The following is a 16202-nucleotide window of genomic DNA, read 5'->3' on the forward strand; positions in this document are numbered from 1 at the left end:
CCACTCACCTCAGCCTCCCAAAGGGGTGGGATTACAGGCTGAGCCACCGAGCCCGGCTTCCCTGTCCTTTCTTAATGGACCTGGGGTGCAGGGTGATGTGTTTAGGCCTGATTGGAGACCATAGACTGGGCTTCTGAGCCCTACCTTCACCTGTCTCACCCCTCTCTGCCTGTTTCCACTTATCTGCAGCAACTGGGTTAGAAACCACTGTTCTCACGGGTGTCAGCATCCGCTTAGTGGGTGTGAGCTGCTACTTGGTAAGTCATTATATGTTTGTGTTTACAGTTACCTTCTATTTATGACCAGCAGGACTTTCCCATTAGGGTAGGATGTACAATTTCATCTTACCATAGAGGCACATAAGCCACTTAAGAGTGTGTAGATCTAAAAATTATTTAAATAGATATGAGAGGTGGTAGCAGACATAATAACAATAATTGCGAAGGTTTATCGAATGCTTGTTCTGGGTCAGGTGTGAGTCTTAGCGCTTTCTATTTATTAACTCATTAAACCCTTACAACCACTGAGGTTGATTATAGAATCAGCCACATTTTACATTTGAGTAAAAGGAGGAACAGACACATCAATGTCCAGCCTAGGTTGCTTGATCAGTAAGTTCAAGATGTCAACTCAGCCCCTCACTAGGGAATCCATTCTCCTAAGTGGCCAGGTATGTGGGGCACCAGTGTGTGCTGTTTGAGGAAACACTAGCCTGGGTTGTGTCTAGGGTGTGACCAACATGTCCTGGTTTGTCTGGAACTTTCTCGGTGTTAAACCTGAAAGTCCTGTGTCCAGAGAACTCCTCAGGCACACTTGGACAGTGGGTCATTCTAGCTATCTATGTCTCGAGTTTTTTCCAGTCTCTTTTGAGAGCATATTGCTGCATATGCTGGTGATACGAGTCAGTCGTGTTGAACGAACCCAAACATGCCAGACCTGTAGGGCTGGGAGGAGTAAATATACTCATCTCCTAACTACACATATAACAACCAGAGATTCTTGCTTAAAAATAACAGAGTGAAGTGCCTGATCGCTGTGTATGTAACCAACAGTGACACTTTCCCTATTGGTAGAAATGACAGAGTGAAAATGTCCCATATCTCTATCTAGAGCAGAAGAAAAAGTGTCATGTGCAGAAATACTAAGTCATGGCACACTGACATATATCATGCAGAATAAAAGAGCCCCCGCTGGCATACCTGCAATAACTAACTTTAATAATAATAATAATAATTATAAAGGGGTGATGATGTGTGCCCTGTCCCCACTGCATCCCAGTGCAGCGTGAAGCACTTTAAGTGTATTATCTTTTATTTATGTATTTTGAGTTGGAGTCTCACTCTGTCATCCAGGCTGGGGTGCAGTGGCACACTCACGGCAACCGCAGCCTCGACCTGTGAGCTCAGGTGATCCTTCTGTCTCAGCCTTCCAAGTAGCTGGAACTACAGGCATGCGCCACCATGCCTGGCTAATTTTTTTATTTGTTATAGAGATGAGGTCTTGCCAAGTTGCCCAGGCTGGTCTTGAACCCGTCGGCTCAGGCAGTCTTCTCACCTCAGCCTTCCAAAGTGCTGGGCTTATAGGCATGAGCCACTGTGCCCTGCCTTAAGTGTATTATCTTAATGAATCCTCACATGATCCATGTAGGGTATTATTATTATTATCATCTCCATTTTATAGATGAAGATGATAACAACAGAAAAAGTAGCCGGGCAGGGTGACGCATGCCTATAGTCCCAGCTACTCTGGAGGCTGAGGTGGGAGCATCTCTTGAGTCCAGGAGTTCAAGACAGCGAGCTACAATTGTACCACCGCACTCCAGTCTGGGCCACACGGTGAGACCCTGTCTCAAATAATTAAACAATCCTCCTCCTCCTCCTCCTCATCCACAGGTGAGGAAACAGGGGCACAGAAAGGTTCTAGAAATTTCCAAGTTCACACAGCGAGGAGGTGAGGAAGCAGGAATATCTAACCCAGGCAGCCTTTCTGCAGGACTGGTGCTCTTAACCCCGGGAGAAGACCCATCCTGTGGGCGAGAGGAGGAGAGTTGAGGGAACAGAGGCTGGAAAGGTAACAGCATCTGGGTTCTACAAGCCCCTGTCACACTCTCCCACCAGTGGTCCTGTCCTTCACACTCCTCTCAACCATGTGTGAGTGAACCCTTCTCCCCACCTTTGCCTTCTTGCCAATACCTGTCACCTAGGCTGGAGTGCAGTGGCATGCATATTTTGCCAAGTGGTGCTCCCCAGCCAGTGAGTAACAGTGCCTCGTCTTTCCACTGCATTCTTGGGTTTTTCTTGATCTTTCTGGTCTCCCCCGGCACGGGATGCTGCATCGGTGTGTGTTCCGCAGAAGAAAGTGTGGCCTGTCTATGTGTCTCACAGGGCATGGGGCATGGAGAGCTGGCCCCAGGCTCCTAGGATATCATGATGGATGCTCGCCAAGGACTGTTGGAACTGTGATGTTCCCCCACCCACTGCCGAAGTCACTGAGTCAGAATGCAGTGAGTGACAGCCAGACTTCAGGGATAACCTTGAATCTACTCATACATATGTTTGTGACCTTTGGCACTTTATTATTAGAAACAGATTAAGCTGAACATGGAGGCTCACACCTGTAACCCCAGCACTTTGGGAGGCAGAGGCAAGAGGATTGCCTGAGTCCAAGGGTTCGAAACCAGCCCGGGCAAATTGGCGAGACCTTGTCTCTACAATAAATTAAAAAAAAAAATTAACTGGGTGTGGTGGCACACACCTGTGGTTCCAGCTACTTGGAAGGCTGAGGCGGAAGGATCGCCTGAGGCCAGCAGGTTGGGGTGGCCATGAGCGTACCACTGCACTCCAGCCTGGATGACAGAGTGAGACTCTAACTCAAAAAAAAAAAAAAAAAAGAAAAGAAAAAGAAACATATTGTTGGCTGGTACACCTCAAAGCTGCTTGCAACATGCCACACCTTGACTGAGAATTGCTGGAGGAGCATGTGTGCATATGCGTGTGCTGAATGAGAGAGAGTAAGAGAGAGAGCAGAGTTTCATGCCCTTTTCCCTCAGGGCCATTGGGTTAAGTCTTGGGGAGGAGCTAGATCAACCTGCCCATTGACTGCATCTAGAGATTCTGTAGCACTGAAAGTCTAATCCCCGAGCCCCCCCCCCCCGTTTGGGTGCCCACAGGACTTTCCCTCTGCTGCCACTTGGCTTTCCTTCCCAGGTCTCTTGGACTCCAATACCAAAAAGGCTTTCACCAGTTGGCAAGAACCTTGGGGCCCAGGTCATGGCCAGTGACAGAGAAGACCACAACACCTTGGGTTTTGCTGGGCTTCAGGCTGGGTACTCTATTTTTGTTTATTTTTTGAGTTGGGGTCTTGCCCTGTCACCCAGGCTGGAGTGTAGTGGTGGCATCACGGCTTATTGCAGCCTTGACCTCCTGGGCTCAAGCCATCTTCCCACCTCAGCTTTGTGAGTAGTTGGGACTATAGGTGTGCACCACCATGCCTGGCTAATTAAAAAATTTAAAAAATATTTTTGTAGAGATGGGTCTTGTTATGTTGCTTAGGCTGGTCTTGAACTCCTGGCCTCAAGCTATTCTCCTGTCTTGACCTCCCAAAGTGCTGGGATTGCAGGCATGAGCCACTGTGGGGCTGGCTGCTTGGCACAGATCCTTCCACTGAATCCTTTACAGCAAGGAGAGGCCACTGTCGCCTCAGTACACTAGAGGAAGTGGAGTATCAGAGTCAGGGTGACCTGCTGTAGTGGGTTGAATTGTGCTCCCTGCCTCTGCAATATTCCATGCAAATTCCAACCTCTGTGCCTGTGACTCTGACCTTAATTTGGAAATAGGGTCTTTGTAGATGTGATCATGCTAAGATGATGTCCTGCTGGATTAGGGTGGGCCCTAATGTAATGACCTGTGTCTTTACAGGAGAGGGAGATTCGGATCCTGAGATAACATACACGTGGAGGGAAGGAGGCCACGTGAAGACAAGGGCCAGAGCTTGGAGTGAAGTAGGGACAAACCCAGAAACACCAGGGATTCCCGGCAGCCCCAGATGCCAGAGAGAGGCTGGGAGCAGATTCTCCCCAGAGCCTCCAGAAGGAACTGACCTTGCTGATAACATGATTTTGGGTTTCTGGTCTCCAGAACTGTGAGAGAATAACTTTTTGTTGTTTTAAGACACCCTACCTGCTGTCCTTTGTGATGGCAGCCCCTGGGAAGGAACGCACCTGCCCATGGTCACAGAACCCTGAGTGCCATGTTGAGACCCAACCCAGGACGTCTGACCTCAGTGGTTGGGTTCTTTCTGTGATCCTTGTTGCAAGAACATAGTCATAGCCTCTGAGTTTGGAGGTTTAATGGGAAGCTTGAGAGCGTTTTTGGCCCTGCAGTCCTGTCTACAGCAGGCCTTGCTAACCCAATTGTCCTTCCGAGAGTGTGGGCGGACAGGCGCGGATCTCGCTGCTGACACCTGGTTCTGAGGTCCTGAATTGATTCAGTCAAGGAAGGAATGGAGAGTTATTAATTCTGTGGCTGACACAAGGCTGGGAGGAATTGTTAGTGCCTCAGTAGGGATGCGGGGGACACATGCATGGCCTCCGGGATGGGCAATGGTTTGTTTCTTGCCAGGCAGATGATAACAGGAAAAATGCAAAGTCTATCACTGAGATAGACTCAAAGTCTATCACTCACTATGCCTGAGGCCCTCTGCTAGGCTCTTAGGAGGAAGAAAAAAGGGACACAGAGGCAGGGCTCTCAAGGATTGACAGCCACCTCACCATGGAGTTGGAGGGGAACTGGCATGAAAAATATTCCATTATATCTAACAAGAACACATACAAGAGGGGACTGAAAAAACCCGGAATTTATTTATTAGAAATTGTGTATTTATTCTTACATGTTTAAACTTCAGTCACCCTCAAAGTACTCTGTTTAATGCAATACACCTATCGAGGCACTTTTTCCACGGCTTAACACAGTTTTTGAAACCGTCAATTTTGATGCCTTTTAATGCTTCTGCTTTTTGTTTCACCTCTTTCACATCGCAAAACATTTTTCTCTGAGTACTTTTTTCATCTGGGGAAGTAAAAAAAAAAAAAGGTTGCTTGGGGCAAGATCAGGTGAGTTGAGGCGGTGGGGTACGGGGTCATGACTTTTTTTGCCTAAAACTGCTGAACACTCAGTGCGGTGTGGGAAGGTGTGTTGTCATGGTGGAGGAACCAGTCACCTGTTGGCCACAACTTGGGCCATTTCTTCTGCAAATTGTGACCCCAATTTCTCAAAACTTCCAGATAAAAACTTTGGTTGACACAAATTCTAAGTGTTCTGCAAGGGACCCGCCCTCCAAAGATAATTCTGATTTTTGGGGGGTCACTTATGTCAAGGCACTATTTTACATTCTGAACTTGTTGACTCCTTTATCCTTTGAAACCGCCTCTGGCACAAGTGCTGTTGCTATTCATGTTTTTCAGAGCAAAGCTCAGGCACAGAGAGGCTAAAACCAAGCTGGCTGTGTACAGGACCTCTGGCCATGGAACCTTCTGCTTCTTCATGGGCTCTGCTGCCACGAAGGGAACGAGGAAGGGAAAATGTACAGTGAGGCACCATGTTACAGTCGAGATGGCCAGGATTAAAAAGTCAAAAAAGAAAGGATGCTGGCACGGATGCGGAGAAAAGGGGACACGGATACACTGCCACTGGGAGTGCAAATTAGTACCATCCCTATGGAAGGTGATATGGAGATTTATCAAAGAGTTAAAAAAGCAGATCTAGCATTTGATCCAGCAACCCCACTCCTAGGTATAGACCTTAAGGGACAGAGGTCGTTATATCACAAGGACACCTGCACCAAGCATGTTCATGGTAGCACAATTCACAATTGCAAAGTGGTGGAATCAACCTAACTGCCCACTAACCAATCGGTGGTTAATGAAAATGTGGTATATATATACATCTATACCATGGAATACTATGCAGCCAAAAAGAAGAATGAAATCACATCCTTTGCAGCAACATGGATGGAGCTGGAGGTCATCATTCTAAGTGAACCGACTCAGAAACAAGAAATCAAACCCTGCATGTTCTCACTCACACATGGGAGCTAAACGGTCACAAAGATAGAAATAGTAGGCACTGGGGACACCAACAAGGGAATATGGGAAAGGGAGATTAAGGTTCAGAAACTACCTATGAGGCACAACATTCACTCTCTGGGGAACGGACCACCGAGACCCAATCCCCACTACTCCACAATAATCCATGGAATGAATTATGCATGTGTACCCTGAAGCTAAAATAAAAAATAGATAAATAAAACTTGGAAGAAAAGAAAAGAAAATGCACTCCATATTGGCAGCCTGGACAGAATTTCCCCTGAAGCTAGGCCTTAGAAAGGGACTAGGAGCCTATTGGGAGACTGGAGAGAAGTGCGTGTGCAAGGAGGGAACAGAATATGTAAAGTACAAGGGTAAGAGACAGCATCGTGTATATAAGAACTGTGGGTTGAATTGTGTCTCCCGAGTTCATAGGTGAAATCTGAACCCCAGCATCTCAGAACATGACCCTCTTTGGAGACAGGGTTACTCAGACTGATACAGCAGAGATGGAGAAAAAACCACCCGAAGCTAGAAGAGAGGCTTGGCTCAGATTCCTCCTCAGAAGGACCAGCCCAGCCAACGCTCGACCTTGAACTTTAGGTCTCTAGAACAGTGAAAGACTAAACTTCGGTTATTGAAGCCACACAGCCATTTGTTATGACTGCCCTAAGAAGTGAACACAGAGAAGTACAAGCAGTTTGGGAGAGTGGGGTATAGAGCTTGGGGTGGGACATCACAAGGACTGAAGAGAGAGTTGAGAGTCCTGCCTTAGATTAGAAGCTTCAGTGAAGCAGTTGCAGAAAGGGAGAGTTATGGAGTGGGGTATCTGCAGTAAAAAGTCCAGGGCCTTGGGGCCAGACTAGGGTTCAAATCCTGGCTCTGCTGTGTGGCCTCAGGCTACTTACTTAATTTCTCTGAACCCATCTTTCCAAAAAGTACCATGTTATCAATTAGGATTTTATCCCTGAGGCCCATTTTCTAACATAAAATGTTATAACTGATCAGAAACGTAAAAGAAAGCAGAACCCCACTATGTGTTTTCACAGATATCTGTTAAAAGTGCAAACTGAGGCACTTGTTATGAGCACTACAAGGTGACTATTCCCTTGGGGCATTCTTTTCTTTCCTAGGAGTCCAAAGACAGGACTGACAGCGCAGCCTTCCATCCCCAGTGACTCACGTGTCCCTTGAATTGTGTTAAAAAATGAGGGTCACCTCTCTGGAAAATATCAATGCTATTTTGACATTCATGCAAAAAAGTTCTTGAATGGCAAGTGCTGGGGGGTGGCGCCGTTTCCATGGTGATGGGAGAAGCCTGGGCTGGCCCTGGAGGCCCTAGGGGTGGGCAGGAATTCAGGCCTGGGTTTTCTGACTTGGGGGTCTTATCTGCAGCGAGAGTGGACCCAGGAGTGTGGGGTATTCCTTCCAGGTGAAGTGAGGTGGGGCTCTGCTGTCCCCAGTAGCTCAAGTGACGAGCCACGACGTGTGTGCGTGTGTGTGTATGTGTCCCGGAGTGTGTGCTTAGTCACTGTGTGTGTATGTGTTTCTCTGTATCTCTGGGCGTGTGAGGCCATATGCATGAATATGTATGCGCACGTGTGTGCACGTGTCTCTGAGTGTATGTTTAATCTCCCTGTGTGTCTATGCATGTGCTTCTGTGTATCTCTGGGTATGTGTGCCATGTGTTTGTATGTGCCTCTGTGTATATCTGAGTATATGTTCATGTGTGTGTGTGCATGTGTGTATATGTGTTTCTCTATATCTCTGGGAGTGTGGGGCCATATGTATATATAGGTACGTACCCATGTGTATATGTGCCTCTGTGTATCTCTGGATGTGGGTGGGTGTATGTGTGTTTGTGCATGTGTGTATATGTGTCTTAATGTGTCTGAGTGAATGTTTAGTCTCTGTGTGTGTGCATGCATGTGTGTATATGTGTTTTTGCTTATCATTGAGTGTATGGGGGCATACACATGCATGTGAGTCCATGTGTGTATGTGTGTTTATATGTGTCTCTGTGTACCTCTGAGTGTATGTTTATGTCTGTGTATGTATGTGCATGTGTGTATATGTGTGAATGTGTCTCTGAGTGTACATTTCGTCTTTCTGTGTGTGTTTCTGTATATCCCTGGGTGTATGTATGTGCATGTGTGTGCATGTGTCTTTGAGTGTATGTTTAGTCTCTGTGTGTGTATATGTGCATGTGTGTATATGTGTTTCTGTATATCTCTGGGTATATGGGGGCATATATGTGTATGTGTGTCCATGTGTGTATATATGTCTGTATATGTTTGAGTATATGTGTAGTCTCTCTATGCATATATGTCTCTGTTTATCTCTGGGTATGTGTGTGTGTGTGCATGTGTGTATGTGTCTGCATGTGTCTCTAAGTGTATGTTTAGTTTCTTTGTGTGTGTATGTATATGTGTGTATTTATGTCTCTGCATATCTCTGTGCTTATGGGGGCATATATGTGTGTGTCTATGTGTGTATATGTGTTTTATGTGTCTCTGTGTATCTCTGAGAATATGTTTTTATCTTGTGTGTGTGTGTATGTGTTTCTGTATGTCTCTGGGTATATGGGGTGTGTGTCTCTGTGTATGTTTGTGTTTATGCACATATGTGTGAATGTGTATATGCATGCATGTGTCTTTCTGTGTGCATGTATGCAACTGTGTCTTTGTGTGTATGCATACATATGTGCATGCAGGTCTCTGTGTTCATGTATGTGTGTTTGTGGTCATATGCATATTTATGTTGCCTGTGCATATCTGTGTTCACATATGTCTGTCTGTATATGTGTACATTATACATGTTTATATTTATGTATATTTATGTTTGCATATGTCTGTGTGTCTTGTGTTTGTCTATATGTGTGTGTATAAAATGTGCATGTACATATGTGTTACTATTTGTGTATATTTGTAAATATATGGACCCGTGTGTCTGCATGAGCCTGTGTTTGCCTCGTGTGTGTGCACGCTTGTGCAAGCATGCTGATTTTTAACTCCAGTGGGCGTGGGAGTGAGATGCGGTTTCCAAAGGGAAAATGTGAGTCTGGGTTGGGTCAACAGATGAGGAAAGAAGGCGATGATGAAACAGTGCCTCCTGACTGGGCTTCAGACCCAGATATTGTCATGAAGAGTGACACTGGGAGGACCTGGAGGGTGGCAGTTCTGCAGACCGTGTGTATTAGATACCATTTGTGAGAACATTCCTCTGCTCAGGTGGATTCTGCTCCCCCTCGTCCATCCCTTTTCCAGCCTTCTGGTAACAGCCAGCATCCTGGGAGCCTTTCTCCCCTTCCCCTGTGAGCACATTCTTTGAGTACAGCAACAGGATTAGTGAAAGCGTGCCACCCACCTGGACCAACTGGGACCCTTCCCAGCAGGCCAGAGCCCCCTTCTGTGAATTGGTATACTTGGGCGTGAGGGTGATGTGTGAGCCTTGAGCTGTGAGGGCCATATTTTCTGTGCGAGAAGAGCAAGTGAACACAGCCAAGACTGAAGCAAGGAGAACACAGAAAAGGAGAGACAGCACCCTGGTGATCATTTCCTGTGCTCCCCTAGATCCAGCCTTGCCTGAATCCAGATGCACTTTTCAGCCATGTCAAAAGCAAAGCAGGATAATGAACTCAGGTGCTCCTCCAGGCAGAGGGGAGGCTTGGAGGTGAGAGTGTGTGCAAGCGCGTATGAGGTGCCTGGGGGAAGGCAGGCAGGTGGCAAAGGCATTTTTAACAGATGCCATGAAGAAGCGTCAAAGATTGAGACTGAGAAACTCCGGCAGGTAGAACCAAGCTTCAAGCATGGGAGAACCCATGAGGCAAATTTTGACTCTTTCTAAGAAAGAGATTTCTGACGAACTGTCTCAAAGTAGAAGGGTCATTTCAAGACTGCGAGTCCCATCACTTCAGCCCCCCATCCTTGGAAGAGGCCAAGTGGGAGGAGAAAGTCAAGGGTGGTGTATCAGTCAGAATTATCTGGAGAGTCAAACAAATCCCACCCCAACTGACAAGAGGTTCTCATAGGAAGAATTCTCAGGTTGCTCACAGAATTAAAGGCGGGTCTATAAGAGCCATCGCTCTTGGTGTGGGAACTTGGACTATCTGCTCCTCTCTGCCTGGCTTGATGGTCTGCTCTGTCTGTGGGGTGAGGAAGATGACCACGGTCACTCCGGACTTCACGGGCTCCCACTTCGCAACTCTGCCCACAAGAGAACATCTCGGTGGAGAGCTCTGATTGGTTCTGCTTGGGTCATAGGCCCACCCCTGGAGTCATCACTGAGCATGACTGGCCAGGTCTGGTTGTGTCATGTGTCCATCCCAATGGTTGAGAGTAGAAGTTACTAGAAGAAGGGGAACAAAGGAAAATGTGCTGGTCTTCTGAAGACATTAGTCACCATGGTCCACCATGGATGGTGTGGGAAGGATTCAAGATGATGTGGCAAGATGCGTTTTTCACTACTCGGGCGCATGGCAGGGATGTCGACGGCACTTGTTGAGCCAATGTGGAAAGAGTCATTCTGGGTTTTGTGATGCTTGTCTTGTTACAACCTGGTAGTTGACTTTGCCCTTGGGGACTTTTCTCTGACCAGCAGGGGAGCTGTTTCGGCTGCGTGCCATGGGAAGGACATGGACAGGGAGGCCCTTGTTAGTGGCCCGCATACTCACTCCTCACCTCTCAGATAAAGCACTCCTCTGAGAAGACATTTTCATGCTGGAACACTGTGGGTAGTAATTTAAAATTAACTAGGTGGTTATTAAATCACTCCTGCTTGTTCTAGTTATCCCTGGAGCCTGTCTGCCACCCCTGCCTCCCCCAAGTGTTCCAGTGAGTCAAAGTTATGTGAGAACAAAATCATAAAGAGAAATATTAGGGGGAAAAGGATGGATGAAGTTCCTTGGAGCTCCTGAATGAGGTTATTAGAGTAGAAATGACTATTTAAGGAGTGAAGATAATTGTAAAAATATTTGATCAAATTCTCAGTTTAGTGAATTTTGAAGAAAATGCTGTTTCTCATAGAATGCCAAGTGTTCTGTTTCTGGTCTCCCCTCTGCCCTTCATAGCCTGAGTAGTCTTACTAGGGAAACATGTAATGGCCCTTTCTTTCCCTAAGCAGGGACGGCAAGTCTAGGCTAAATGTGCTGCTATTCTCCATGTCCACACTCAAGGCAGACATCACTAATTGATTACAGCAAGCCTCCAACTTCTTCTCTTCCTACTGCCAGCTATCAACTGGAGTTGAACACAAGAGGACACCTACGTGTCTTCCCAGTTCTATGGTGCCAAGGGTCAAGCTGCCCAGCTTAGCACTGGCTTTTTCCAGAGCCTGTCTCTTTACTTCCTGCCCCTATACTTTTTGCCTTAGAACTTGAATATTCTCATTCCTCCCTGGACTTTTGAACAGTTTTCTTCTAATCTGATAGGGGATGGGGAGTTGTTAAGCAAATAGCTTCTAAAATCAGACCCCGTGGGTTCTGTCAAAGTCAAAATAAAAATATAGAGACAAATCTTTACGTTTAGCATTTTATTGGGGAAGAAAGAATTGCAATTTGGGGTATGTATGTAGACCGGGCGGTCTTTGATATGTCCAAAGAAGAAAGAGAAGATTGGGCGTTTTATACAAAAGAGAAATATTATCTATTGCTCTTCAAGAAAGTTCATTGACCCTAGTGAGGTTTAGGAGAGCTGGTGAGCTCCGATGAGTGGGAGGTGGCTGTGGGTGGAATGAGTCCTAGAGTTATAGCAAGGCATTGCAGAAACTGTCAGTAAAACTGGTCTCAGGTTACAACAGGCAGCTTCAGCAGCCAAGCTAACAAAGAATTACATTCTTGGAGGAATGTTGTGTGTCCAGATTGCTCCCTCCCCAACACCCCGGGCTTCTCGACTTTGTCTACTTGAGTGTGACAAGAATGACCCAATTCATACGATTACCTTTCAAAGTTCATTTCCTGCTTTGCCAACTCTGAGTTGGCATGTTTTTTTCCCCCTTTTTTGAGTCAGGGTCTCACTCTGTTGCCCAGACAGGAGTACAGTGGCACAATCGCAGCTCAACCTCCTGGGCTCAGGTGATTCTTTGCCTCAGCTTCCCGAATAGCTGGGACTACAGGCATGCACCACCACACCAGGCTAGTTTTTTTTTTTAGAGACGAGATCTCACTGTGTTGCCCAGATTGATCTTGAACTTCTGAGCTCAAGTGATCCTTCTGCCTCAGCCTACCAAAGTGTTGGGATTACAGGCATGAGCCACCATTCCTGGACTGAATTGGGCAATTTTGAGTAAAACATTTGCTTACGGAGCTCACCTTCCTGTCTGAAATTTGCATATGATAATAATATCTATTTCTCAGGGTTGATGTGACGGCAGCACAAGAAAACTCATGTGAGACCTTTAGCACGTAATGAGTCCTGAGTGAGTTGTACATGCTAGAGTGGCATTGTGACATCTGTTAGAGTGGTTTTGTGTCTGACACTCTTGCTGGCATTGATGTCTCTATTAGGCACCTGTCCCTTGATTCCACTATCCATTTCATTCCCTTCCTGGCCCTGGCCCCTTCTTCACTGTATGTAAGCCACAGCTAAGACACCTCTTCCCCACAGAGCGACCCTTTCCTGTGTGTGTGTGTGTGTATGTGTGTGTGTGTGTGTTGATTCAGGATCTCACTTCATTGCCCAGACTGGAGTGCAGTGGCATGATCATAGCTCACTGCAATCTTGAACTTCTGGGCTCAGGCGATCCTCCCACTTCCAACCTCCCAAGTAGCTGAAACTACAGGCACATGCCACCACTTCTGGTGAATTTTTTGATTTTTTTGTAGATGAGGTCTTGTGAGGTTGCCCAGGCTGGTCTTAAACTCCTGGGCTCAAGCAATCCTTCCACTTCGGCCTTTCAAAATGCTAGGATTACAGGCAAGAACCACCACGCCCAGTCCTTTTCCTGCGTGCGAGCATTTCATGAGGCTGCCACGTTGGTCAACCCCAGGGAGACAACTACACTTGCCTTCCTGAGGGCATCCTCCAGGGAGTGTCATTCCTACAGACTGCAGAGGGGGTCCCTCTGTGACTAAGTCACAGCCTCCGCTCTCAGAAGCTCTCAGGCTCCTAGAGAAGGCAAGGTGTGGTGCCATGTATGACTGGCACACACTAGGCACTCAGTCAATGTGGGCAGAATGAACGGAGAAAAGAGAAGGGCAGCCCTCATCTTTCTCAGGGAGGGGGGCTGCGTTGGTGGTCAGTGACGGGTACTAAAATGAAAGCGAAGTCAGACAGAAAACGTCACACCCACTGACCTGTTGCTCTGACTCTGCCAGGGAGGGTTCCGAGTGGCTTAATGGCAGGTAGCCTGATGGCTTCCTTCAGAGTCCTCTGTGGTCAACTAATCAGGTTACAGCAGATGCATCTACCACGGAACTAGTGATGCTTTGAGGCAGATAATTATTTGCTGTGGGGCTGTCCTGTGTACTGTGCCATGTTTAGCAGCGTCCTGGCCTCTACCCATTAGATGCCAGGAAAAATGTTTGCCCCCAGCTCCAATCGTGACAACCAAACCCGTCTCCAGACATTGCTAAATATTTCCTGGAAGACAACATTGCTCCAGTTACGAACCACTGAGTTATTAAACAGCTGTACCTGCAGGTCCCCGACCAGGTGACAGCCATTTGCAAGCAAGGCAAGATGGGAAGGGCAAGTCTGTCATTTTACCCCTTTTTAATTTAGCATTTTTGAGGCTTGGCATGGGGGCTGCAGGGATGGAGGGTCTTCTAGTGACCTGTCCATGACATTGGACTTTGGGGGACAAGGATCCAGGCAAATGTTTCCTTTATGTTATCAGGTAAGTAGTGACCGGGTTGCATTGGGAAGGGGAGGACAAAAGGAGGGGATTTGAGGGGTTTCTGGGATTTTGGAGACTGTCCAGTCTGGTGAAGCTTCTGTCTTTTGGGTGGGGTTGGCATCTAGGACATCAGGCTTGTCATGTGGCCAGGGGACCTCCCAAGAGTCTTCTTTTCTCCTCTTTCCTTCCCTGACTAAATAAACTTTGTGGGCTTTATTCGAGTCCAGTCTTCTAGGAAGGCTTCTCTGACATCCCTTCTCTCGAGCTAGGTTGGGTCCTTCTGTGAGTCCATAGTTCCCCTTCCCCACCCCATGATCCTTCCATCACAGTCCTTAATGCACAGGGTTCTACTTGTCAATCTCTGCCATGCATCCGTGACCTCGATGTCATGTTCATTTTTGTACTCCCGATGCACAGTGGGTGGGCATCTCTTCATTCACTGCAGTTGGCTGACTGCCTCTTGGGGCCAAGCCCTGCGTTAGGCACAAAGGTGATCAAACAAGATGTAGATCCTGGCTCATGGAGCCAGCAGGCATTCCCGTGTCAGGGTCCTGAGTCTGTAGAAGCATCTGGGAATCTGGCCAGGGACTGGGGCCACGGAATCACAGGATACCAGATTCCTTCCTGGAACTTTGCACAGCTGTGTGAAGTAGGATTTAGAATGATCACATTCATTGTACCATAGAGGAAATTGGGACCCAGAGAGGTTAAAGGATTTGCTCAAGGTCACTCAGGAAGTTGGCAGCAGAGTGTGGGTGAACCCAGAACTTTCGACTCTTGATTCATTGCTTTGCTTGGATTCTGGGTAGAGAACAGACTTGAGTTGGAATTGAAATCGTTACCTAGATCTGTGACGTTGGTCGAGCCACTTAACTTTTCCAAGTTTTGATTTCTATCATCTGTAAAATGGGCACAATTCTAAGCTTCCTCCTAGGGTTTTTTGGAAGCATCAGTGAGATGGATCCGCATAAAGACAACTCTTAATAATACATGGTAGAGCTCCCATGACATGGTGTCTGCCGCTTCCAAAACACAAAAGTATATGTTCCTTTGCAGGGCGCAGTGCAGAATCCCAGAAAGGGATCCATGATCTCATGGCCAGAATGGCCTCCAGGAAGAAGGTGCGCAACTTCCCGGGAACGAACATCCCTCCTTCCTCTCGGGAGCCCAAATTCCAAGAAATGCAGCTAAATTTGGCCCTCAAACAGCTTTTACAGAGCACGTCGCAGCTTTTTTTTGGGACTAGAGAGCCAGTTTCCATGATGAAAGTGGCATAGAAGCAGAGACCCAGCTAAAAACAGCCACCGCCCAGGCTGGTGTTAACAGGATGCAGCCTCCCCTGCTGTTTTGGGGGTTTGGCCGCTTCGACTTCCGCAGCAGCGTTCCCCATCACCACTAGGTGGCAGCGTCGCAACGCATGGCGGGGACCGCGCCCCAGGACCCCGACCTAGGGGAGGGAGGCGCTTCGGAAAATGATGCCCACGAAATGCGCACCAGCTACAACATTCCCCATTAAATTATTCCCCTTTTATTTGGGGCCTTTATTTGCACGGCAGGAGCCCAGTGGAAGTATCTTTTCCGGGGACTTTATGCCTCAGAAACCAAGCTGGAGAATTGAGGGTGAAATCCCAGCCACATGGCCCTGTGGGTGTCCCTGCTGCTGGCGGACACATGTTCCCCCAGCCCACCTAACTTAGGAGGCGCATGCCTCTGTTCCATGTCGTAGTTGAAACACTGGCCTTAGTTTGGAAGTTTCTGGGAGAGGTGGCCTAGGTTGGGGGAAAGGCACTCATTTGGAGCTCGGGGTCTTACCCAGGTGGTCAGTTGTGCAGGGATGGAGTTTGGGCTCTGGTGTGTGGTGGTCTTGTGTTCAGGTTGCTAGATCACACGGAGAATGGGGGGCACTGGTGGACCCTACCTCATGGGCTGTCAATCTCTGCCAGTAATATGTGAGTCACAGATGGGTATTTCTTAGGGTGGTGCCTGGCAGGTAACAAGGGCTCAAACATTACTTGCTTTTGCTGTTTACTCAGTATCTTGTGTACATTAGCCACTCAACAAATAGTAGCCTAATAAGTTTTGTTGTCCTGGCTTGGGAGATGGCAGAGTGTGTGGGGTGATCTCACAGCCCGATTCCCAAAGCATGGTCCTGGGCCTGCAGTGTGGGCACCCCGGGTGCTTGTTTGAAATGCAGAGTCTGGGCCCCTCATTAAACTCCCTGCAGTGGGACCTTCCTTAATGGCATCTCCAGGGGTTTTTTGGCACACTGAAGTTGGAGAAGTGTCAC

Source organism: Carlito syrichta, unplaced genomic scaffold (assembly GCF_000164805.1).
Source record: "Carlito syrichta isolate Samal-C Ts95f unplaced genomic scaffold, Tarsius_syrichta-2.0.1 Scaffold304008, whole genome shotgun sequence".
Classification (NCBI taxonomy): domain Eukaryota; kingdom Metazoa; phylum Chordata; class Mammalia; order Primates; family Tarsiidae; genus Carlito; species Carlito syrichta.